We start from the raw sequence: 27613 nt of genomic DNA, 5'->3' as shown, positions 1-27613 counted from the left end.
TGATTAGTACAATTGTCAAAGCCTTTAGATTCCATCTCTTGGTAGAGAAGAACATTAAACTTAGAACCAACCAAGGGACCAAATATGAGGAATTTTCCTGGCCGAAAAAAAATACTAATTAAAGCCAGTAATTGCTATTAATAAAATCACCAGATAGCAGTAAAACCATTTCTATAATGAAGCTGGAATCCTTCTTTATGTCCTATAAGATGGTGAGGGTGGGAGCAGTGTTTATCTACGGATGACTTCTGTAAGGGTTTGGATTCAAGATATTATGGCTTTGCAGCATCTGGCAGCCTGCACTCTTACCAAATTATTGGCGCCACACCTGCCTTCTCAACTGCTGCCCAGAGAGGCTTGAATATGTTAGGGCTGATAACCTACAAGTTGAAGGCTCTACTTATAGAACAGTCCCCACTTAGCACTTTGTAAAGGGACAGGGCAGAAGAAAAGCAGAAGAAATCCAGGAAAGCACAGAAAGCCAACGTGTTCAAACAAGGTTCTGCTCTTCAGATGATGACTTCGCTTGACTCGGCTTGCTCACCGCCTCATGAGCCTCTTGCGTGTGGTCCATCATCCTCCCTCTTCTGTTTGTAGCCTTCGTCTAAGACCATAGTGCTTAGACACGGCTCTCAACCTATCACAAGCATCGTATAAAGGCAACAAATAAATTGGTAAAAATTCTATTTTAGACCTTATGGTGTTCCAGGGTGAAACCATTTGTTGGCCGTGTGTTATAAATGTAGAGTGGGTAGGGACGCTTGACAGGGAGAGGTGTGAAAAAGCCTCTACTTCTGCTCACCGCCTCAATGGGAGGGTTTTTTAAATATTCACATAACAATATGGTGTACATCTCAGTGTCAGTGTATCCCATTCAGCACAGAAGAGAATTAAGTAGTCGTGCATGGCTTTCTTTGACAGAGATTAGTAATAATACCAGGTTTGAAATGTGCTTATTCACTGTTCTGACATGCGAGGAGTGAAAAAACACTTTTTCCACTCTTAATACACCAAAAAATTGAAAAACTGGTTTTGAAGCTGGAGCTTGGCCAGACACTGATACCCACCTTTCCCTATGCCCTCCTTTACCCTCCTGCCCTGAATTCACCTCTTTCAATGAGAGAGCAGGTGCAGCGCTGGCAGCGGGTCCGCGAAAGTCACTCTCAGCATGGCGAGATCCCTCCCACCTTCATCCACCTCGCTCGGGTCTACAAAAGTACATATAGAAGTTGAATAATGCATGAAAAATGACAAACTGTCATTGAAGAAGTCATATTTAGAGGGGTGGGTGGAGAATGGTGGCAGAACTTTGTATATCAATTTAAATTTACTGAGATGAAGAAGGGACGGAATGGCGGTAGGGAGGGTAGAAGGATATTCTGTATATTTTCAGAACTATATGCAGGGCAACTGGAATTATGTGATTGTGCGGCTAAGGCGATTTTGACATAATTATAGATTTGCAACATAATCCATTATCTGCAACATAATCTGCAGATTTTAACAAAAAACGAAGGTCCAGATTACAACTTTGGCGCAGTTGTGCCAGCTCTCCGCCTGGTGGCTGCACCATAGCCACGCAAAGATTGCCCCCCTGATTGCATGTTTTTCTCATGCTGGCGGACGGCCTCTTTACCGTTCCCATGGAGGTGCCAGAAGAACAGGCATCACAATGGGAATGGCAAAAACGTTCCAGCACGGCATGAACGGTGACATCCATGCCATGCTGGAACAGGGGGTGCAAGCAGACAGGGGTGCACATGTTGTGCCCCCCCCTGAATGCACTACAATGGCGGGGAGCATGGGGACCCTATAGGGCCCCCTTTGAACCTCCACCGTGAAATGGCTGGCGGCAGAGAAACTCGTAATAGGCTCAGTGGGACTGCACCAGTCCTGCTCAGCAAGTTACATTGGGCCTCCGCCGTGCCACTCGAGGGAACGGCGGTTCCCTGGCGCAGGCGGTGGTCCAGCAGCGGTACGAATTTAAAAGTCATAATCCAGCAGACTGTGGACCGCTACCACTGCGCCTCTGCGAGTGCGGCGGACAGAAGACCGTCGCAGTCGTAATCAGGCCCTAATTTTGATTCTAGTGCAAACAGTTCAAAAGTTACTAAAAAAGCAACAGCACATGTTGCTGCGTAGTGGGAGGCCCTTTCCAAAGCTGAAGTGGTCACCTTTCTGTTGCTTATTGCTATATTTTTATGTTAAACTGGCACTAATAATGGGCACCCAATGCCCAGAGAGTATTAAAGTTTAGAAATGATGAAATAATGAGGTGATACTATTACAAAATGTGCTGCATCATTTGCCTTTTCTGCTGCATAATTTGGCTCTCTCCTGCACATAATTCCAGTGGCCCTGACAATAAAATTGGGGGTCAGGAACGTAAAATATATGGTATGGTAAAGGAATCAATTTTTGAAAGGTTCCACCATGATTAGCATCAGTCCAAATCTGCCGCAAATATTTTTTGCAGAAAATGCAGGGATCATCTTTCTCTTTGGAAGTCTCAGTTCCACCAGATTAAGATTATTTTCCTAATCTACACAGATTTTCACACTTAGGAAATTAGCCTCATATTTCCTGTTTCTCTCTGAATTTTCAGGCAAAGAGAAAACCAATAAAACATTAAACAAGCATTTACAATGCAATGGTCTCGGCATTGGTAAAGTTAGAGCTATTGGCATTGCTCATGACATTATTTTTGTTTATGTTTTTGTTTTTAAAACATTTAAAGAAACGGCATTGTCATGAGCAATGCCAATAGCTCTAACTTTAACAATGCCGAGACCGTTGCATTGTAAATGCTTGTTTTGCCGATAAAGTTGCATTATGGGACTTGTAGTTTAACTTCTGACGTGGCAAGACTGAGCTCCTACACCGATGCAGGCAAAATATCGTTAACTAAAAAGCTAGCAATAAGTAAAGGTACTAGGCATGACACTTGATAGCTATGCTAGTCTGTCCTGATAACAGTCAGACCACTCGTCTTTCCCTGCTCCCTTGAGTTTTTTTCCATCCCCGGGGTCTCACCCTTTCTCTGTCCCTAATGGTCACGCCCTCCTTTCCTCTAAATTCCACATCTGTCAGCCACACCTTCTGTCTCCGTTACAGTCTCGACTCCTCTCCTTTCTTCCGCCTCTCACGATACAATCATAGTCTTATTATAATGGTTTACCAATGTGTCATTCCCTAAAATGCCTTCCCTCCTCCCCAATAATCTCTCTTTCTCCCGGGTTTCTGACAAATGTCTGCGATGGCCTCTAACCCACGACCCCTCGCTCACCATGGCTGTTGTCAGACAGGGTGATCGCTGTCTCAAAATTTCCCTGGACCGTCCTCCGTTATCACCTCTTTAAGGGACGTCTTCTGTCCCTTAATTCAGTAAGCAGGGTTGGCCCTTGAGGAATCCCGGTCTCATAACCAATGAAGAAAGAGGAACGAAATTCTGATCGTGGTGGATAGCACGATAACCATGGATTGGTTAGGCTGAATCTTGTCAAAGGATTGGCTTTAGAAGTAACACACCGTCGTTCTATTGCTGGAGGCTACAGCTATTTTACTGTCGCTCACGATTGGCTGAAACAAACACTTTTTCATTGGATGTGGTGTTGCGAGTTGCACCATACAACTTTGCATTGACAGTTTCCTGTTTCGTCCGTATCTGACTTTACCGGTACTCCATTACCTTCCGGTCATAAGGCGGCTTGAATGTACTGCTCTTGTCCTTCCTGTACTCCGGCAACTCGATGCAGCAGTTAACGTTGTGGCTCTAGAAAATGGCTAGTCAGGAACTTTGACATAGCCGTTGCGGCAAGGTTGAATCCGGGATCTAGCTTGATCCTAAAAGCTAAAACCCGAGTCGAGCCGTCAAAATATTTTGAATGTAAACCGCACAGCAAGCTTTATGTAAAAGATGTGATTCCAATTAAAAATAGGTTATTTCTTGAATGCTCGTGTTCCCCTGTAGTACATACGTTTATATCAAAGCAATGTCATCTGTCAGAGAGAGAGACACAACTGCCTTTCTCCGAGGCGAAGCACAAATGCCTCGGAGAAAGGCAGCGGCGGATTCGGATTCGGGGCGTGTTCTCCTCTTGCCATTGGCTGAGTTGGAAAAAACACGCCCCCGAATCCGAAAAGGACGGGGCCTGTTCGGAGTGACGGACCTCTTCTCCAATGGCTGGCCAGCATTCAAGAGGCCAGCCAATGGAGAACAGGGGAGAAGAGGGGCGGGTTCAAGCCCCTCTTCTCCAAGTCATTAAATCTCGGACCGAGACTGCGCAAGCGCAGCCTTCGAGCCGAGACCTAAAAAGGAAGGAAAATATTTGGGGTCAAAAAGGGATGCAGTAGTAGCAGCCATCAAATAGTCTAACAAAACTGCCGGCTCTGACTGAGATACTCGTTAAATTTCAAAGCATGTATGCTGCGTTGAACAATAGGCACTAGCATAGCCTTTGCAGGAAAGCCAAGCAGCCCAAGTGACACAGCCACCCAGGCACGCCTATCCACTACAATGGAACATAGTGTACACACAAGCAAAGGGGGCCAGAGGAGAGGAAGGTGAGGGGATGCCTTTCACAGCATCTGGATTCGGAAAAGCTGCTGGTATATTTGTGCAGGAGGGGATAGTGTGGGGGAAGACAGGGACATTGGTACCAGCACTCACTCACAAATTGTTGCTGGAAAGGCACTTGTGGAAGCAGAGCCGATCTACATATATACATATACATATATATATATATGTATATATATATATATTCACTGGAAAAAACATAGGTTACAGGCACATTATAGTTAGAAATTAGCATTTAAAAAAACATTAAAATTCACTGAAAAACACCATAGGTTTCAAGCACGTTATAGTTATAAATTAGCATTTAAAAAACCTTAGAAAGTCACTGAAAAAACCATAGGTTTCAGGGACGTTATAGTTAGTTGGACAATTCACTCGTAAAAAACCATAGAAATTCCCCTGTTATAGTTAGTTCAATTAACTATAACTTGCGCCCCCGCAATGCACTGCTGGTGACGTCACATATTACATCATTCATGACATGGTCAGTGACATCACTGATGACATCTCAAATGACATCACTGATGACATCATCCAGTGACTGTGTGTTTCTATAAAGTTTAAATATGTATTATATATATGCCGAGGTGTATTGAAGAATGAGTGGGTGTATAAGTGTCTGGATGGAGGATTTAGTAGGTGCGTCACTGACTGTTTAAGTGAGTTATTACATGGGTCTTTTTGAATGCATGGGTTAGTGACTAAACTGTGTGAATGTCTGTATCAGTCTGGCTGCTGTTGTATAAGCTGCTCCATGGGTTGGTTAGTAGCTACATGAGTGTCTATATGGGTTATTGATTGGTTGCCAGAGTATTTGTATGGGTGCCTGAGTGTGTGTGTGGGTGCGTGGGAGGTGTGTGACTCTGTATACATGTTTGAGTGATTGATTCACTGGCTGTATGGGTTCAATAGTTCATGTGGAAGCAGCTGTATGGGTGGGTCAGTGTGTGTATGGGTGTGTTACTGAGTGAATGGATGTCTCAGTGGTACATTTCCAAGTAACTACATATGTAAAAGGCAGTGTATGTGAGAGTTGGAGTATATAAATGACTATATGTGAGAGTCAGTGATTGTGAGAGTGGCTGAGTTTTTACTTGTATCAGTGATTGTATAAGAGTAATTATGTGTTTGTTTCTGTTTGAATAAGTGATCTGTTGTGTGTATAACTCTATAGTTCAGTAAATGGAAGTGTGATTGATTCTTTGCATTACTGACTAGGTGTGTGAGTAACTCCATGAAAGATTGGCACTGTGTGAGTGTCTCTATAGGTGTGTGAGTGCATATGATAGTGTTTTATTGATGAGTGACTGTATGTATGAGTGATTGTGTGGATGTGTGTGTAGACCTAGGAATCAATGAGTGCATATGAGGTGACTGGTATTGGTGTGTTGATGGTTTTGAAAAGGATAGTCTGTATTTTACAGTGGGTGTATCAAAGGTTATATTAGAGTGTGAGGAGGTGCATCAGATTTTCACATGGATGATGTCATCAGTGATGTCATTTGAGATGTCATCAGTGATGTCACCAGTGATGTCACTGACCATGTCATGAATGATGTAATATGTGACGTCATCAGCAGTGCATTGCGGGGGCGCGAGTAATAGTTAACTGAACTAACTATAACGGGGGAATTGCTATGGTTTTGTACGAGTGAAATGTCCAACTAACTATAACGTTCCTGAAACCTATGGTTTTTTCAGTGAATTTCTAAGGTTTTTTAAAATGCTAATTTCTAACTATAACGTGCCTGAAAACTATGTTTTTTTTCAGTGAATTTCAATGGTTTTTTAAATGCTAATTTCTAACTATGCCTTCAAAGTTAGGACATTTGAAGAAAGAGGAAGAAAAGCGCAGAAAGAAGCAAGACAAATGCAGAAAGAGGCAAAAGAAGTCCAGAAAGACGAAGAAAACTGCAGGAAGAAGCAAGAGATGTGCAGAAAGAACCAACAGAGGAGCACAACGTCCTCCTGCGCCCCCAACCTTTTAGTGGCGGGTACTGGTGGTAACTGACTCTGACTAACCAGGACCAGAGCCAGTGCTATGCTAAAAGACACTTAGAATACAGTAAAAACACCTACATACACTAGGGAACACTATGTGTTGGGGTACCCCTGTAATTAGCATGACCTCCTCTGTATTTGCCTTGAGTTAGTGCCTGGGTCATTGCATGGATACATGGGTAGTGACTGGATGATTAGAGTGCTGCAAGGACAGTGCATGCTGATTTTATAACTGCTTGGGTTTTGGCGGAGTCATTGGATAAGTACATGATTGGGTGGCTGATTTGAGGAGTGCATGGGTAGTGACAGAGGGATTTCTGGAGTGCATGGGTACAACCTGGATAATTGGAGGAGTGAATCACTACTGTGTAGGTGGTTAGAGGTCTGCATGGGTAGTGTACAGGGGATTGTAGCAGTGCATGTGTTAGTGCCTGGGTCATTCCATGAGTACATGGGTACTGATTGGATGATTAGAGTACTGCAAGGACAATGCATGGTGAATTTATAAGTGCCTGGGTTTTGGTGGAGTGATTGGATAAGTACATGTTGCTCGCTGGGTGATTGGAGGAGTGCATGGGTAGTGACAGGGCGATGGCTGGACTGCATGGGTACTGCTCAGGGTATTGTAGCAGTGCATTAGTTAGTGCATGAGTCATTGCATGAGTGCATGGGTAGTGACTGGATGATTAGAGTGCTGCAAGGAGAGTGCATGGTGAATTTATAAGTGTTTGGGTTTTGGCGGAGTGATTGCATAAGTACACACATGTCTTATCAGGCCCGCACCCTCCCTTCACCACTGTTCAAACGCGCCCCTTGGCGGGTTTTAATTTGGGGGATTAATTCCCCTTGAAACCTGAGGGTCCCTAGGGGCCAACTAGCCCACCAGGTACCTCCAGTAAGCGCCACAGAGCTGTGTTGCAGAGAGGTGGTCCGAGGCCACGCCCCTTTTTACAGTTCTCTGCAACGCAACTCTTTGGCGCTTACTGGACGTACCTGGTGGGCTAGTTGGCCCACAGGGACCCTCAGGATTCAAGAGGACTTAATCCCCCAACTTAAAACGCGCCACGGGGCGCGTTTGCACACTTGTCACATCAGGCCACGCTCCCTCCCTGTACCAGTGTGCAAACGCGCCCCCTAGAGCGTTGTAAATTGGGGGATTAAATCCCCTTGAGTCCTGAGGGTTCCTGGGGGCCAACTTGCACACCAGCTGCCTCCAGTAAGTGCCACAGAGCTGCATTGCAGAGAGGTGTAAAAAGGGGCACGGCCTTTCAACACCTCTCTGCAACGCAGCTCCCTGGCGCAGACTGGAAGTAACTGGAGGGCTAGTTTGCCCCCAGGGACCCTCAGGATAGAAGGGGACTTAATCCCCAATTTACAATGTGCCAGGGGGTGTGTTTGCACACTTGCTATGTCAGGCCCCGTCCCCTCCCTTCTCCACTGTGCAAATGCGCCCCCTGGAGCGTTTTAAATTGGGGGATTAATTCCCCTTGAGTCCTGATGGTCCCTGGGGGCCAACTTGCCCACCAGGTACCTCCAGTAAGTGCCACAAAGCAGCGTTGCAGAGAGGTGTAAAAAGGGGCGTGGCCTTTCAACATCTCTCTACAACACAGCTCCCTGGCGCATACTGGAGGTACCTGGTGGGCTAGTTGGCCCCCAGGGACCCTCAGGATTCAAGGGGACTTAATCCCCCAACTTAAAACGCACCACAGGGCGCGTTTGCACACTTGTCACATCAGGCCACGCCCCCTCCCTGCACCACTGTGCAAACACACACCCTGGTGCGTTGTAATTTGGAGGATTAAGTCCCCTTGAGTCCTGAGGGTCCCTGAGGGCCAAATAGCCACCCAGCTACCTCCAGTAAGCGCCACAGAGCTGAGTCGCAGAGTGGTGTAAAAAGGGGGCGTGGCCTTGGACCACCTCTCTTCAATGCAGCTCCCTGGCGCTTGCTTACTGGAGGTACCTGGTGGGCTAGTTGGCCCCCAGGGACCCTCAGGATTCAAGGGGACTTAATCCCCCAACTTAAAACACGCCACAAGGCACGCTTGCACACTTGTCACATTAGGCCACGCCCCCTCCCTGCACCACTGTGCAAACGGCGCCCCCTGGAGCGTTATAAATTGGGGGATTAAATCCCCTTGAGTCCTGTGGGTCCATGGGGGCCAACTAGCCCGCCAGCTACCTTCAGTAAGCACCACAGAGCCGCGTTGCAGAGAGGTGTAAAAAGGGGCGTGGCCTCTCAACACCTCTTTGCAGCAGCTCCCTGGCGCATACTGGAGGTACCTGGTGGGCTAGTTCGCCCCCAGGGACCCTCAGGATTGAAGGAGACTTAATCACCCAATTTACAATGTGCCAGTGGGTGGGTTTGCACACTTGCAAGGTCAGGCCCCACCCTCTCCCTTCACCACTGTGCAAACGTGCCCCCTGGTGCATTTTAAGTTGGGGGATTAATTCCCCTTGAGTCCTGATGGTCCCTGGGGGCCAACTTGCCCACCAGGTACCTCCAGTAAGCGCCACAAAGCTGCGTTGCGGAGAGGTGTAAACAGGGGCGTGGCCTCTGAACACCTCTCTGCCACTCAGCTCCCTGGTGCATACTTGAGGTACCTGGTGGGCTAGTTGGCCCCCAGGGACCCTAAGGATTCAAGGGGACTTAATCCCCCAATTTAAAACACACCACAGGGTGCGTTTGCACACTTGTCACATCAGGCCACGCCCCCTCCCTTCACCACTGTGCAAACGCACCCCCTCATGCGTTGTAAATTGGGGGATTAAGTCCCCTTGAGTCCTGACGGTCCCTGGGGGCCAACTAGCCCACCAGCTACCGCCAGTAAGCGCCACAGAGCTGCGTTGCAGAGTGGTGTAAAAAGGGGCGTGGCCTTGGACCACCTCTCTGCAATGCAGCTCCCTGGCGCTTACTGGAGGTACCTGGTGGTCTAGTTGGCCCCCAGGGACCTTCAGGATTCAAGGGGACTTAATCCCCCAACTTAAAATGCGCCACAGGGCACGTTTGCACACTTGTCACATCAGGCCACGCTCTTTCCCAGCACCACTATGCAAACGCACGCCCTGGAGCGTTGTAAATTGGGGAATTACATCCCCTTGAGTCCTAAGGGTCCCTGGGGGCCAACTAGCCCACCAGCTACCTCCAGTAAGCACCACAGAGCTGCGTTGCAGAGAGGTGTAAAAAGAGGCGTGGCCTCTCAACACCTCTCGGCAACGCAGCTCCCTGGCGCATACTGGAGGTACTTGGTGGGCTAGTTTGCCCCCAGGGACCCTCAGGATTGAAGGTGACTTAATTCCCCAAATTACAATGTGCCAGGGGGTGCGTTTGCACACTTGCTATGTCAAGCCCCACCCCCTCCCTGCACCACTGTGCAACATGCCGGAAAAAAAAAAAGAAAGATTTATTTTTTGGACCCTGGGGGTCCTTCTGGGACCCCCTGAGCAGGCCTAGGCGGTCAGGGTCTTTCTACCCTGGCCTCTTCTCTTGTTTTATACCTTTGTTTTTGGGTGACTTGCTTCTACCGAGCCACAAGATGGCTGCCAACACTTAATGGTTTGGAGTGTTGACAGCCAATCACAGTGAAGCTCGTGCTCGGGACTTAGGCTCCGCCCAGAAATCAAAACTTTTATTTTTCTAATTTCTCAGCAACTACTGAACAGATTTACACCATTTTAAAAAAAAAGGTCGTTTTCTGATCCAAGCACTACCTTTTTGCCAAATTTGGGGTAATTCCGTTCAGTAGTTTCGGCTGTAGCCTTGCACAAAGTTTCCTATGGGAAATTGATTTTTTGACTCTCATTTTTTGAATTTCTCAAAATCTACTGAACGGATTTACACCATTTAAAAAAAAAGGTCACTTTCTGAACCAAGCTCTACCTTTCTGCCAAATTTGGGGTAATTCTGTTCAGCAGTTCGTGTTTTGGGACCCCCCTTTTTTCTCAGCCCCCGCTTGACGAATCATCCCCAAATTTTCAGTATAGGAGCTGACCTGGATAGACTTTTTCTTTGGAGAATTGCGCAAGGATTCATCAAACAGCGCCAAAGTTATTAGCAAATCAAAAAATGCTTTTCCTATGGAAACTAGGTTGTAAGTATAACTACCTACTGGCGGCTGCCAGTATGTAATATAGATATATATATATATATATATATCTCTCTCTCTATATATATATATATATATATATATATATATATATAACATTATATATATATGTATATATATATATATATATATATATATATATATATATCTATGCGTAGACCGCCAGTAGGTTTTATATATATATATATATATATATATATATATATATATATATATATATATCCATTCCTGGCTTTTGAGCCCGCCCTGCAGGATTGGGGGCCCCCAGTAAAGTGGAGATTTTCTTGTGACATTAATTGGAGGGGGCATGATCCGCTCTCAAAAGCGCCAGCACGAAGGATTTCCATTGCAATTTGGCAGTTTTTGATTGAGAAAGGGAGAGGAGACTGATGTTTCATTTTCCTACAACATCGCATGACAAGCAGTTACTGGAGAAATGCAGAGGAAATCGCACTGTGCAGCAACAGGCGAAGGTATCCCGGCGCACTGGAAGTATTGTTGGTTGGGTGAAGGTCAGTGTATCCAGCCCCCTTACACTACAGGATCCACAATTCTAAGGGAGCTGCAGTTACCGCCCACTTGGGAAAGGACTTCCGCTTGTGTCACTGCAGCAAAAGGGCTCGGGGCAGCGAGTCCGGAAAATCTTCCCTTCAAAAGTGGAAGGAGTGTCTCCGTATATCCCAGTGAGACGCCCCGTTTCCTTTGGTGGACAGCGAATTTTAAACGAGCAAGGCATCTGAGGAAGGCACGGAGTGCCGAAATGCATAATGCACGCTCGCTTTTAACTGGAATTAAAGGTGGTGGATCAACTTACCTGTGTGGTCTCTCGTCATTCCTGCAGGAGGAGACGGCTTGGTTCGGATGTTGTGTGCGTGGCCACTCGCACTAAGAGCCCCCACCCTCAAGAATCCGGCGGTTCGTGGCAGCTGTTGGTATGTCCCAAAGTGCTTGGGAAAACGCCGGATCACCGCAACTCTCAGCGCATTGCCAGGCCAGTTACCACTGGGTGATGACTTCATTGAGATGCCTCTGCTTACTTAGGCGAAGGTATCCCGGCGCACTGGAAGTATTGTTGGTTGGGTGAAGGTCAGTGTATCCAGCCCCCTTACACTACAGGATCCACAATTCCAAGGGAGCTGCAGTTACCGCCCACTTGGGAAAGGAGGATTGCAGAGGATTGCGGTCGCGTGAGTTATAGTTGCCTGCACCAACTATAGCGGGGGAATTTCAATGGTTTTTCACGAGTGAAATGTCCAGCTAACCTTAACATGTGTGAAACCTATGGTTTTTTAAGTGAATTTGCAAGGTTTTTTAAATGCTAATTCCTAACTATAACGTGTGTGAAACCTATGGTTTTTTCAGTGAATTTGTACGGTTTTTTTAAATGCTAAGTTATGTTTTTTTAAAGTTTTTTCACCGTGCGCGCGCTGTGAGCGCTTGGTGCGCTTCGCGCCCCAAGCGCCCCAAGCGCCCACGATGCGTTGTTCGTGCCGTGCGCGTACGGTGCGCGCACCCCACGATTTTTCGCAAAAAAAAAATACTTTTTTTTACCTTTGGGGGTCCTTCAGTGGCCCCCTGACAAAGGCTAGGAGGTCAGGACCTGTCCATCCTGCCCCCTTCTCACGTTTTCCCCCTTTGTTTTTCATTGCCTCAGACTGCGAGAGACAAAATGGCGGGCGAGACTTCCTGATTTCGACCGATTCGAATGTTTACTGACATCTAACAACCAATCAGAATTGCGCTCGCGCACGTCACCGTGCGCGTACGGTATGCTTACCGTACGCGCACGGTGCGCGCTTATAGATATATATATGCTTTTAACTGCAATTTTCTCAGGAACTAATGAACAGATTTACACAAGACCTGCAAAAGGCACATCCCTGAACTGAGGACTACCTCTCTGCCAGATTTCAAGTAAATCTGTTCAGCCGTTCGGGCTGTAGCTTGGACTAAAGGTCCTATGGAAAAATGCATGGGGAAAATGCGTTTTGGGACCCCCCCTTTTTCTCAGCCCCCGCTTGACGAATCCCCCCGAGACTTTCAGGGAAGGAGCGGAGCGCCCCACCTATTTTGAAAATTTCGCGAGGATTCGTTAATCGGCGCCAAAGTTATTCCAAATAGAATGTTGCGGATTTCCTATGGAAACACGGTCCTAACTATAACTATCTAGGACCGTGTTTCCATAGGAAATCTGAAAATTCTATTTTGAATAACTTTGGCGCCGGTTGACGAATCCTCGCAAATTTTTCAAAATAGGTGGGGCGCTCTGCTCCTACCCTGAAAGTCTCGGGGTGATTAGTCAAGCGGGGGCCGATAAAAAAGGGGGGTCCCAAAACGCGTTTTCCCCATGCATTTTTCCATAGGACCTTTAGTCCAAGGTACAGCCCGAACGGCTGAACAGAATTACTTGAAATTTGGCAGAGAGGTAGTCCTCAGGTCAGGGATGTGCCGTTTGAATATCTGGAGTCAATCTCTTCAGTAGTTCCTGAGAAAATTTCAGTTAAAAGTACATATATATCTATAAGCGCGCACGGTGCGCGCACGGTGACGTGCGCGAGCGCAATTCTGATTGGTTGTTAGATGTCAGTAAACATTCGAATCGGTCGAAATCAGGAAGTGTCGGCCGTCATTTTGTCTCTCGCAGTCTGAGGCAGTGAAAAACAAAGGTGGAGAACGTGAAAAGGGGGCAGGGTGGACAGTTCCTGACCCCCTAGCCTTTGTCAGGGGGTCACTGAAGGACCCCAAGGGTGAAAAAAACATTTATTTTTTTGACGAAAAAGCGCGGGGTGCGCGCACCGTGCGCGCACGGCACGCACAACGCATCGTGGGCGCTCGGTGCGCGAAGCTCACCGAGTGCCCACAGCGCGCGCACGGTGAAAAACCTGAAAAAAAAAATATTAATAAATACATAACTTAGCATTTAAAAAAACGTACAAATTCACTTAAAAAACCATAGGTTTCACACACGTTACAGTTAGGAATTAGCATTTAAAAAACCTTGCAAATTCACTTAAAAAACCATAGGTATCACACATGTTATAGTTAGCTGGACATTTCCCTCGTAAAAAACCAATGAAATTCCCCCGTTATAGTTAGTGCAGGCAACTATAACTCACGCGACTGCAATGCTCTGCTGATGACGTCAGATATTACATCACTGATTACATATGTGTCTTTCTGAAAAATAAATATTTGTAATATATGTATAGCTAAAGATTAATGGAAGAAGACATGGGTAAATAGGTGTCTAAATACAGTGATGTAATATCTGACGTCATCAGCAGAGGATTGCGGTCGCGTGAGTTATAGTTGCCTGCACTAACTATAACGGGGGAATTTCATTGGTTTTTTACGAGGGAAATGTCCAGCTAACTATAACATGTGTGAAACCTATGGTTTTTTAAGTGAATATATATATATATAATGTAATTTACAATTATGTCATTTGAGATGTTGTCATTGATGTCATAAATGCAGTGAATGGCGGGGCACAAGTTATAGTTAGCGCTGCTTAGTTAGCGCTGCTAACTATAACTGTTGAATTTCTGTGGTTTTTTAGTTCAAAATGTTAATATACACACTGACAAATTCACCCGACTATAACGTTACTTTAACCTTTGTTTTTACAGTGAAAAAAAAATATATAAATATGTATATATACACCAATGTATATAGGTGGTGGGAGGGTGCTTGCAATGTCTAGCCATGGCAATAGCTCGAGGTAGCACTCCAACCCATAGTTGCTTTGCTCACCATACCACCTCAGTCTGGACCCAGCTATATGCACATCAGTCTTGACCCTGCTCCAATGGGAACAGTCCAGCCCGAACTGCCAAGCCACGTTCTCCTTGAACCGTAACACAAGCAACCCAGGACCGGTTTTGCCCTAGTTATGGGCTCATCAGCTGGCTACAGATGGTTCCAGTGACTCAGTGAGCATGGGATCCAGTGTGATTACTACACACTGGTAACCATAAGGTTAATCCTTTCCAAGGCAGTATCAATGTTCATTCAATCGCTTGTGCTGCATTACCAGAAAGATGGAGACAAACTACTGACCCGATCCATTTTGAGTGGCACATTTACCTCAGTGTGCGCCTGCGTGTGTGCGGCATGCCAGTATTTCCAGTCAAATCTTTTGAATGGAGGTAGCAGTGTCTTCCCAGTCCTCTGTGCTGTGTCAGACTTGTGTGGGAAAAGCTTGTTTTTGTTCAAAGTTTAGTGACGTTCTTAAAGTGGACACAGATTAAGCTGCCAATTCTGACTCATTTAAACTTTATTTTGCCAGTAATAGTGTGCGTTTTGTAGTTTCGTCAGGACTTTTGTTTAGCTTCTTCTACACACCACTGAAGGTACTAAAACATGCTGGATAAATATGTGACGTCTACAATTTACTGTCACAGAATGCAGTACTAATGCGAGTCTTCTGCCAAAAGAAGCGGATGTCTTCATCTAAACAGCTTTAAGGAATGTACCAAAGCTTCCGGACTGGCTGACGCTAAATACGGGGTGTATTTGTTGATAGTTCAAAATAAATTGTAAAATGTGTGCTGAAGTTCCACTCAGCGAGTGCTTGCAGGTCCATTCACTCAGTTTACCATGAAATATCACTTCCTGTCAGGGCCGGCTTTAGCGTTGGTGGCGCCCTGTGCGACAATGTTTGTTGGCGTCCCCCCAATTACCACCTCCGTTACAGATTCCCTTAATACCACCCTTTGACAGTGTCCCTTCAGTCTCCATAACCACTCTCTCTCAGATGCGTTTAATTGGTTTTATAGCGCTGTTGTCACTCATACTAGTGTAGGGTGTCAGAGCACTTTACATCACACACACTACACAGAGACAATCAATCAAAGGTGTGTAGATCAGTGTATAAGAAATGTTAAATAAAACAGAGGACTATAACGTACAGGTGTCCCGTCATCCATTCTGGGAGACAGTATAGTTTAACAGTGCTTGGTCTGGAGAAGCACAAACTCTGAATTTAAACCGTAACACCATGTTTGGGGTTCTTTTTAATAATCAGAATTGATTTCTATCCAAATGATCCCGTTTTTCCAACATTAGGATAATGAAAGACGGGATAATATCATAACGCTCTAATCTGTGCCTTGCAGTTTTTATGCAGCTCTTTGGTAACAGTTAATAGCTCACTGTTTTATGTTGGGATTATTAATTTATAAACTGTAAATCACAAAAGGATTGCTCCGGAAAAAAACAGTAACCCCCTGACCTATTTGTATTATATGTGCTTTGTGATCTGAATGGTACATGTTCTTTACAGCAGGCATATTAACCCTCTGCGCTACCTTACAACAAGTCAAAACTTCCAAAAGATGAACCTCCAATCTCTCAGAAGCACATTAATCACCAGAGTTATCTTGACATTTATATTTTTGCTTGTAAATTTCTGGAGGACAGGAATGCCGCAGCAGGTGCTTTTAAAATCACACTATACTTCCAAATACAACGCCCCAGCCGAAGTCAGCACCCGGTGTGGTCGCTCCGGTAGCACCGCCCTAGAGCCGGCCCTACTTCCTGTAGGGAATGGGGTGGTTTGGTTTAGGCCTCATGTCACACACAACCCTGGGATGACGAGCCACACACACCATCAGTACTATCTTCAGTGCACCACAAGTGGTCCGACTTCCCTTTAAGCTGCGCCCGGATGCAGGTTGCATGTGATGCGAGACCTCACTTCGTCGCCATTGCCAGACAGATCACTACTTCCCTTCTCACTTTGGATGACAAGTAAACTCATGGATCACAAGTAAACTATTTTGTTACCACTAATAGTTTTTAAACTGTACAAAAACACAGTCCCTCAGTCTAAGGCTGGGAGCCTGGTTGGATCTGAGATTGTGAATCTGGCCCCACTGCTGAGTTTGTTCTCTCTCCCTCAAGGATGCTGGTGACTTTGCAGGTGCTCACACAGACAATACTCGCTCTTGGGGATCAAGGGAGAGTGCCACATAGGTCGTGAGTGTTGTTGGCCCAGTCCTATGCTATGTCATACTCTTGGTCAATTTCTGGACCTGCCGGGTTCTTAGAACCCTGTCATAGAGTGTCCAGAATTTCCATCTGGGTATCAAGCTCATGAGGACTTTCATGCAAAGGTGTCAGAGTTGCTTTATTACTTTGGCTGCTCTATGTGTTGTTCTTCAACCACCATTGTTCTTTGGCGGTGGCATCTAGCCATGTAGGCTACCACTGTGGGCTGTGGGGACAGTGTTTCTTAATGGTGTTCTGAACATCAGCGTGGTTAAAAAGAAGTTTGTGGTGTGATAGTGGGTGTTTCTGTATATTTTCAGAAAGTTGTGGAGTGTCCATTCTGGATTGCCACCTTGTTCCACCCCAATCTGCAGCAGCATTCCATGTTGCCATTGGCCTGTAGCTATGGTTGTAGAATTTTGCAGGCTTACTTGCTTGGATTACTTTTTGGGCACAATTATTGTGGAGCGGCTCCTTGCTTTATTCTCCCAACACCAGAGCATTGGGGCATTATGCCTGGGAGATCACCTGAACATACTTTACAGTTTCCTCTGCCAGTCGAAGGACTGCTGCTGCCTCTTTATTTGCATACCTCAACCGGTAATCAGCTGGGTTGTGTGCTCCTGGCCGTTAGATGACTGTGAATCAATACTGCTGCAGCTTGGCCACCCTCTGTTCGATTTGGGACGGTGGGTGTTGGGATGTCCCAGCTAATAGATTGACCAGAGGTTTGTGGTCAATGATCACTTTGAACTCTCTCCCATATAAGGTCTAAATGGAAGTGGGCAAACTCCCATTTGATGACAAGCACTCCCCACTGTATCTAGGTAAAATGGGCTTTAATGTCTGTGAGCTCTAGATTTACAAATGCAACAGGTGCCCGGTTCCTTGGTCCTGTACTCGGACAGCTCAAGCCCTTCAGGACCCACATTTTTGACCAACTCTTTGTTTTTTTGGACATTGAAATACATCGTCATGGTATTGTGGAGAAGTGCCCCTATTACCCAGCATAATGTCTCTTCATGCATTGGCCCCCATTCTCATTTAACTTTTCCTCTCGTAAGTGCTTGCAGTTACTCAGTTAATGTTGCTAAATTAGTTATGATTAAGACTCCCTGTTTTCCATTTTTACTGATTTTTACAGATAAATGAAGACAGATAACCATTTATTTTCTTGTCTGTATTTATTTTTAAATGTGGATAAAAACAGAAATGGGTTGCTTTTTGAGTGATTCTAAATACACTTTGCCATGACTGCCCGGCCAATTACTGTGTGGATTGATAGGTAAAGGGATTAAAAAAGAAAGGGATTTTAGTAAGGAGGCTTAAACAGCAGTAAATATGCACAAGGCTGATACTGAAATGTGCATATTTTCGTATAAGTGCATTGATTTATCTTCTGTGGGTGTTCAGATCACTGAAACCTGGCAGGCATTCAAGCATGACTGCATATTTATTGGTTAAATAAATGTGGAAATATACCAGTTTTTGCTTTATTTTTTCACAAAACCAATAATAAATTTGGATAAAAACAGATAAATTTGGCAAAAAACAAATATGGATCAATACAGGCGGAAATGTCAAAAAAATAAATACCATAAAACCGGGAGCCCTAGTTATGATTCATCCACTGGAATTAGCTATGCCCAGGAAACTCCACACCTACGTTGCTGAGGTGGGGGCTTCCATATGTCATCAAACGTTTGTGGATTTACTTTAATTTCCTCCTTGGAGCAGATGTACCCAAAATACTCAGAGCTTGATTTAGATCTCACCAGACAGGTTACTCTGTCACAGCGGTTAAGGATATCCCATCCGTCAAAATATGAGTCTAATTATATCCTATGGGAATTATATTTTGGTGGATGGGATATCCATCACCCTTGTGACAGAGTAATCCATTCACCAAGATCTAAATCAGGCCCTCAGTTTGGGTCTCGAAGACCTTACATTTGTCCTTGTGTAGACAGTGGCCTGAGATTCTTTTTAGGTTTGCTCTGAGTTGGTGTGGATGCTCTTTGACTGTGTTTGAGTATATCAGAATATCATTGCTTATGAGGAGATACCCCTACAGCCCATATGCTCTCTGATTTACTGTGTTTTGGAATACTTAATCTGCAGATGAAATGCTGACATTGAGCCTATTGTATCTGCTGAGCCTCAAATGCATTGAAAATGTAATTATGTATTTCCTTGCTGGGTCTAAGAGTAGCTGGTGATAAGATCAAGCTTTGAAAACATAACTGGTGATAAGATCTAGCTTTGAATGCCATAGCATCTGTGCAGAGCTGCAAGGCTCCTGGTTGCTTGAACTTTGTTATCATCTGAGGCACCCAAGGAATGTCCATCTCCTGTAGTCTATCTAGCTCTTTCCTCACGAGTAAGCGTAGATGAAAAGGCACTCACCTGTACTGCCAGGCTACTGACTGCCTTGTCTTGTGTATGCAGAGCTTGTAGATGATAGTGGTGTATGAAGTCCTTGAGGACATTTTTGGATGTGGCCGGCTGTAAAGAAAAAAACACTGAAGGAGCATGACTTATGGCTGATGTTAGCTAGTCAGGGTCAGCTAGATACACAACTAAGATAACCTGGCTCACCCTCTAATAGCTTGGCACAGAGCAGGCAGGCTCATCAAAAGAGGCAATGTGTGTAAAGTATTTGTAACTAAAACACACACAGACACACGCGCACACACACACACACAATTAGACTCCACACCGGTTTATAAAAATAGCTTGGTATATTATAGAGACATTAAGGCCAAAACAACAAGAATCCAATGTATACTTTTCAAGTTATAAAATCGAAAGCATAATAATAAATAGAATGCTAGAGCACTCGCAGATTTGTAGTTGAAAGTTTTCCCATCCAAGCAGTGGATTGATGGGCTTCGGAAAGAGTGCCCATGTAATCTTGTGCCCAACTGGCACTCATTGAAAGGATCAGTAAGTTCACCCACCCGAGAGCGTGCAGGCCGGCTTTAAGGACCTCGCTGGCCCGGTGCACTAATCAAAGTACCTTTCTATAGCAGAGGTGTCGGAAGAAGGTGAATTGAAGGGCCACGCCGGGCTTACCTTAAGGAGTCTGGGCAGGTTCGGCGGTCGGATACTTGGCAAAATGACGCAGTGGTCAAGCCCCACCCTCTGGCATTGCGGCGAACAGCTGACATCATCAGAAACCTCCACGTTGGTAAGGCAACCTGAAGCAGCGTTGAAAGCGGGCTTCCTTCGGTGCGGCAGCATCATTTGGCAGCACAGAGAGCTTGCTGAGCTCGGACACTTGAGGAAACCAAAAGCGCACTGGATTTCACTCAACACGCTGGCGATAAGGCCTGCTCTGCTCCTGGGTGAAGCGAGAAGTGCTCGATCTTTTCTCAAGCAGAGCGAGGGCTAGAATAACAACTGCTGGACTCCCAGACAGCAGAGTCCCACGGCAATAGGGATTTCTTTGATGGCCCTGAGACTACTGAAACAGGGGGCTAGCCAACAAGCCCTTAGAGATCACTTAGAGGGAAAACAGAGTCGGCTCTCCTTCCAGCAGAGTCAGGAAGTAGCAGGCAGCAGCGCAACAAGCAGCAAAGCAGTCCTTCATGAAAAGCGTTCCAGTTGAGTCCTTTAAACAGCACAGCAGTCCTTCTGAAAGAGGTCCAGTTCAAGATCCAGAAAGTGTCTGTTTTTAGGGGGGTCGGAGACCTAGTACTTATAACCAAAAGTGCCTTTGATGTATGGTATGACTTCAAAGGAACTCTCTGAAGTATGTCTACTGAATGAACAGGTGATTAATTGAAGGGAGTTGTCTCTCTCAATATTTCCACATGTTATTTTTTGTCCTGTAACTATAAGTGCAGCGCTTATGAGGTAGGGAAACCCACCCTACTCCCCAATATGTGACCCAATACAATCACCAATATAGTATACTTTTATGTTCCAGCACATGCTAATATCATATGCAAAGAGTTCATTAGAACTGAACATAAGGATTGAAAGAATAAAAAGAAACCTGTGGAAATATCAAACAAATACAAATACACTCTTTGGATTTAATCTTAGCGTGTGCTGGAGGACAAAAGTAAACTCTCTAAAGTGTACAAGGAACCCTTTCAACCCAGTCCTGTCTGCTGGGCCAACCCGGGGGGGGGTTAATTCAGTGCTTCTGTGTGTGGGCAGAACACCACCTAGTAAAAGTGTAAGTGTCAGCCCCTCCCATTCCTCCCTGCCCAGGAAGACCCATCAGAATGCAGATGAATAAAAGGTGAGTGCTAGAGGGAATGCACAAAGTGTAGCTTTCACCCAACCCACACATGTACTGGAGACAGGCTGTCAGGCACAAAGAGCAGTAAGTACCTAGAAATGTCCTCTTTCTAAAAGTGGCATTTCTAAAACAGTAATGCTAAATCTAACTTCACCAGTAAGGAGGTGTAATGGGGGTCTGAGGTTGGGGACTAGACAAGGATCAAGGTCCACACCAAATCGGGCTAAACTGGGATTTATTTTTCTATAAACACGTCTCTTGTGGGTCGCTAGAGTCCAAGGGGGGGATTTGGGGGCGGATAATTCCTCTTATCCGTTCTTCAGGCTTTGGGGCAGCGGCTCCTTCCGTCTTCTTCTTCCTCTGGAGTTATGGGACACTCAGGCAAAGAAGATAAGAGGCAAGCATGAGACTGTTTGTCCAGAAGCAATATTTGGGGAAAGGGAGTGAGGGATCACCAATGCTCGGAGTTATGCCTTGGGATGTGAGCAAGTGCAGGGGAAGTACCGGTAGAGAATAAGCACCAGAGGGACGCTCCAATCGCTATCCTTCTCCCGCCTTTCAACCCACCCCGCCAAACGTTCACGTACCTGGTTAAGCCACGCTCCTCCAGGAGAGTGGCTGGACGCAGAGTGATGTTGTTGGCCTCCTGGCTTTCCGCTTGCTCCCAGCTCCGTAGCGTTCTCCGACCGCAGTGGCTGTTCGTCTTCCGGCGTCCCCTCCATTACCCGCAAGGCGTCCACGAACAGACCTTCTTCGCTTCTTCCGGGTTTTCCATCCTCGCTCCTACAGCGTTGGCTCCTTGGGATTGGCCCCGGGAGGGTGACGTCGTAGGCCTGGGCGGAGTCTCCACATGATGCCTTCTCCTTAAAGGGATAGGGTTCAACAAAAGGGATATCGGTGTCCCACGCCGGGTCTCTTTTTACCTCCCAGACATCGGGCTGCAAGGAAAGAAGACGACGGGTTTCTTGTGAGGCAGACAACCATTCGTCCGGGGATACATCTCCCTCTTTACCCTCCCCTCTTTCTTGTGGGATGTTGGAATCCCGACAGGAGGTTTTGTCATTACCATTCCAAACATTTGAACTATGAAAAAGCTAGTCCTCTCTGATCAGGAATTACAGCTTAAAAGTGCATTTAAGGGATTCCCAATGCTGACCTATGAGCGGAGTAGGCCTCACAGTTGTGTAAAATGAAATAGGGTGTTTGTTACTACCAGGACATGCAAATCATAAAAGTATATGTCCTACCATAGCACCCTGCCATTAGGGCTAACTAGGGCCTAACTTAGGGTTGACTTATATGTAATAAAAGGGGAGTGTAAGGCTTGGCAAATGGTTTTAAATGCCAAGTCGAAGTGGCAGTAAACTGCACAAGCCCTGAATTGGCAGGCCTGAGACAGGTTTGAAAGGCTACTTCTGTTGATGGCACAATCGGTGCTGCTAGCCTACTATTAGCATTTGAAGTACAAGCTCGGGGTATATGGTATACCACTTTGCAAGGGATTTACAAGTGAATCATGCATGTCAAACAGGTGTAAACCAATTATACCATGTTTAGAGGAGAGAGCACATGCACTTAGCACTGGTCAGCAGTGGTAAAGTACCCAGAGCCCTAAAGCCAACAAAAAGGTCAGAAAAAGAGGAGGAGGAAGGCAAAACTTTAGGGGTGACCCCCCAGAGAGGGCCATTTTCCAACAGTTGGATTGATTGTCAGGGCTTTTTGGTCATATATTCCCTGAAGCATAGCTTATCTTTTACTTTAGGAGTGGCTAATGGGGCACATGAGACATTATTTATCTACAATATTGTTTATGATGCAATGTTCATGAATACACTAGTACAATATATAAGTAATACAAATTCTGCATATGTGTGAATGTATCCAATTATGCAGGTTTATCCAGAATAACTGCCCATAATAATTATATCAACCATAAGCTGAAGCTTGTGTAAACAAAGCACAGTAATTATATCTATTAATGTCAACAAATCATATGTGAATATCAAGCATAATAAATGTTATGCAAACCGCGCTATCAACTATAAATGTTAAAAAAATATATATTGAACATCAGGCAGATCTCACGCTGCACCATGTGCAGGTGAATACATGTACGTGACCATGCCTGTAGGTTGGACTGAGAAACACCCTCTTACCGCTAGCAAGGTGTTGATGAAGAGTGCCTGTAAGCGGCACACGTTTCAGTGCATGGCGTGGCCTTCAGTAACGCTGTCTTTTCTTGCACTTGGTCACCTGATGCTGAATGTATAAAGGTTTCAACACTACTGGTTTAAACACTATGTATGTTCACTGAACAAATAGAGCCCGAATTGCATCCCCCGCTTATACGGCAGCTGTACATATATTTTCTTTCGTAACACCCGAGTAAGATAGTGCAGCAGGACCCATTTAATTCAATTTATTTTGTGATATGGCCTCATGATGGCTTGTGTACTAGAGTAATTTTCTTTTACATGCTTCTGGAAGGAGTCAGTAAGTGCCCTGAGAGTGCAGCACTGCCAGGGCCGGACCGGTGGTAGGGAGCACTGGGCGATTTCGCGGTGGGCCGAAAGGGTGGGGGCCGGTTTTGGAGTGGTGGGAGACGTTTTTCTGTTACTGGGGGCGGGGTTTGCTGCAGTGCTGCAATATTGGGCCATTGTAACACAATAACAAAAGCAGCAGCAGTGTTTCCCACCAGAAACATCCCGAACCGCCTCCCCCCCCCCCCTCCATCCACGGGGCCAGTCCGTCTTCCTTGCCAGGGCTGGTCGGCGTTCTCAGTTTGGCCGTGGGCACTGCTGTACAAGTGAATAACTGATGTAAGGATGTTTGGAGATGGTTAGCTGGGGAAGCTAGCCCCGTTACCACTCCAGGTTTGAAGCCCTTTAGAGCCGGGCTCTAGTCACAGAGCGCTTTCTGTGAGCTAGTGTGACAAGGGCCTCATTACAGTCAGGAGGACAGCATGCTCTGTCGAAACATGACGGATGCCCCGTATTGCAAGTGCCATAGGCTATAATGCACTTGTAATACGGTGGCCGGCACATCCACCAAACTTGTGACGGTGCATCTTGTTCAACCAGCAAACTCTAACTAAGAGCCCAGTCACGAGTTATGCGTGATTTATTTCCTAAAAGTCATGCTTACTCTCGACATAAGCCTTGTAATTGCAATCGCAACTCTCTCCCCGTGACTGGAGCAGTGGCAACTGTTGAACGCCTTTCCACTTCAGACCTGGAGAACAGGCATTCTCAGAGCCTGAGTGAACAAAGGACCCCCTGAAGCCAGGTTCGACTCTGACCGGGAACGAGAACCTCATGGATCACAGACCGCTGCCCGCCCTATCAAGCTTGGGTCTGCGACGATCCTATTGGACAGCCAGGCCTCTCCGGAAAAACCGAAACCACGCGTATTCACTGAAAACAATAGATCCGTTGCAACAGGTTCAGGCAGCCCCAGCGCTTAACTCGCACCCCCTCGGGAAATGATGAAAAGGCAGAAGATGAAAAGGCAAGTCCCAGAAGCGTCTCCGCCCAAAACAAACAAAAGACGGCTGGGAGCGGGGCATATGTACAGTCACGCAGCTGCGCTGTTCCTATATGAAATGATAAGCCATTTATTAAATCATGATGGATTATGATGTTTGTGTACCTAGCTATACAAGTCCCGACAGTGAAAATATTGAATATTGCAGAATCACATAGTACAAAAGTTCATGTAAAGTGCACGACGTGCTTTATCTGAAAACCAAGATAATTATAGCTCAGCACAACCACGAATACAAGGGGACTGAATAACCAACAATGACACCCCTCTGAAAAGAACACACCGGGAAAGTTAGAAAGGACGTTTGGTTTCACCTTCAGAAATTAACTCCGTAATGTCAAGTCCGGATAAAAAGTGCTCAGTTGCGAACCTCTTCGATGCCAAGGGCAAACCTATACAGTTCAGCCACAACGTTAGGGAAGAGATCGGAATCACGGGTCATATGCAATGTGTGCTATCATTTTTTAAACCATTTCATTTTTTTCTTCTGATACAGGGTCAGCATGAGGACATTTCATCTTTTCTCATTATCTGTGCACATGTCCCGGGACCCTTAGCACTGTTGTGGTGGTCACCATTATAAAACAGGTTCCGTTTGGAGCTATCTAGGCGCTCAGAGCCCTCCTATCATCTGCCCAGGTATCTGTGCTTGCCTCCCTTCCCGCCGCACCGTTCCAGGTGTGCAGGGTGTGTAATACGTTATCATGTTTTGTAATGCTTGCACATTTTGAAAGATTAGCATTGCCTTTGTGCAGTGAAGTGAAACCTTCTGTTTGACCGACTTCTTCATTGATCTCAGGAGGGCGTGGGATGTGCAGGTTTTCCTGTCCTTCCTTTATTCCCCGGTGAGTCACCTTCATGCCACGGGCACAGCTGGGCCCGCCAGACGCAGTCACCGCAGCACTCCCACAAGGGCAAACTCTCACGATGAAGACAGTTCCTGTCAGTCTGTCCAGTTTCCTGCTGCACGGGTCAGTGATACTGGTCTACACTGAAGGAAGCAAAGACGTTTCAAAGGCTGCTGTACGCGTAGGGAGCTCTCCTAGCCTGTCCCTGCAGAGGGGCATCAAAGGACCCGCTATTAGGAGGCGTCCCCTGAGGGAGACCACCCCTCATAAATGTTCCATCAGGGAACTCGGGATTTGCCCCCAGTAAGGAGCGCCACCTGTACCCCAATTTCCGCATGTCACGTACACTGCATTATTCTACAATAATACATTTAATTTAATTTTTCCATTTTACCTACATCATATTTTCTCACTAAGGATATTGAAATGTGCAGGGTGGAAACATTAAGAATATTCAAATCTTGACGTCTTGAGCAAAATAGCGGAGTTAGACACAGTTTACAAGCCCAAGAGCAGTGTGCACAGCAGGGCACTGCATTCGATTCTCATTTTTAACTTCAATAATTTCACCCCCAAACATCAGCTTGGCAGTTTATGAATATAGTCACATTTTTAAAAAACAAAAACTTTATTCCCTTAAACAAAGGCTAATCATATTCATGAAAACCACTTTTATCTTTTTCATGAAATACCGCTTTTGATTTTTAATAAATGCATGCTCTGTACCAAAGTATTAACTTATCTTTCTCATCAAGTACTCATGCCTACTGCTTATGGATAAACAGTCACCTTGTCTGGCCATGGCTCTCCCAGTATGCCACTTACCACTGTTATAATAGGCCCATCAATATTGCTAGGGTGGCTTTGGGAACAACCATGCTATGGACGCTTGCAAAACTCAAATAGTCAACATCAACATGTAAGGGCCAACATTTCACCCAATGTCAGCATCATCATGCTTGCATGACCTCCAATTACCTACATTTTCACAGTATGCTATGGGTGGCACCAACATGCTAAAAATGACCACAAGCATGTCAGAGCCAACATTCTGGCTGCCTTGGCTGAATTCCAGGAAATTGCTTCTTCCAGGAGAGGTGAACATCATGAAGCATTCCTGCCCCATTGAAATCTTTGTGAATCCTAATGAGGCGCAAACATGTGGCTTTGTAATGAGTGCAGCTCCGGCTAACACTAATTCTGTACCTTATAACCCTAGAGGAGAAGAGCAACTGGAGGCACCCTTAACTTCACGTATCCGAGCCTTTCTACACACACCTTTTACATTGAAGGGGGAGTGGCACAGTCATGACATTCTACACAGAAGTACAAATGGCCAGCCAGTAGGCAGTCATCCCATAGGAGTGGAGGTCTAGTATACCCTAGGCTATAAACAGCTGCAATCAACTGTTTGCCATTTCACAGCTTGTCATGGACATTTTATTCTTTTCAAAGAGCACTTGTAAAGTGCATGGCTACCCGTAGGCATCCCAGCGCTGTTAGTGCCGCACCGAAGGAATCACCATGTCATACAACGGGGATTACAGGGACAAGTTGTGGAAGAGCCAGGTTTTTAATGATTTGTGGAAGAAAAGTTCATTATCAATAGCATGAAGGGAGGGGGGAGTGGAGCATATTCCACAATGTCGCTGCATTCAAGGAAAAGGATCTTCCCCCGCATTTTTCTCTCCTGATGATCTGGATCATAGCGAAATGGGCATTAGAGGAGCGCAGATATCTACACAGTCTTCCTTATGTTTCTGCCTGCATTTTTATCGCATCTCAGGCAGCATCTTCCGGCCGCAGCGCGGGGACACACTAGCTAGTGTAACCAGGCGCTTTACAAGCTCTTTTATTATTATTATTATTATTATTATTATTATTATTATTATTATTATTATAATGGGAGATCAGAGACCAAGAGATCATTGGCCCTTTATCATGAAAAGGTCTAAGGGCAATGCAGAGGGATTTAAATTGTATCCTCTCCCACCAGGAGCCAATGAAGGCGGCGGAGGGCTTGTTACGCAGATTGGTATCTTGGAATGTTATACAGGAATTGTGCAGCAGAGTTCTGAACCACCTGTAATTTCTTTACTGTAGCTTTAGGCACTCCCAAATAAAGTGAATTACCGTAGTCCAGGTTAGAGAGGATGTGCGTTTAGACTACCAATCTTTTTGATGTAAAGTGGAGGAGGGGAAGAACTATGTGCAGAATCCTCAATATGCCCTAGCAGGTGGCAGCTAATTTACCGGCTTCGGAGTCGAATTTAAAAGACTCATCCTGCCACATCCCTAG

At 45.7% G+C, this 27613-nt stretch overlaps 1 protein-coding gene across 6 annotated transcripts in view; it reads left to right on the top strand.

Moving 5' to 3' along the window:
* Window positions 1-27613, top strand: part of SLC67A1 (solute carrier family 67 member 1) — a 937984-nt gene that overhangs the window by 447386 nt on the left and 462985 nt on the right. The gene's annotated exons all lie outside the window — the stretch shown is intronic.

This window comes from Triturus cristatus, chromosome 3_1 (assembly GCF_964204655.1).
Source record: "Triturus cristatus chromosome 3_1, aTriCri1.1, whole genome shotgun sequence".
In the NCBI taxonomy this organism is placed as follows: Eukaryota; Metazoa; Chordata; class Amphibia; order Caudata; family Salamandridae; genus Triturus; species Triturus cristatus.
Note: the sequence above shows the minus strand (reverse complement) of the source record. Positions and strands in the feature narration are given on the sequence as shown.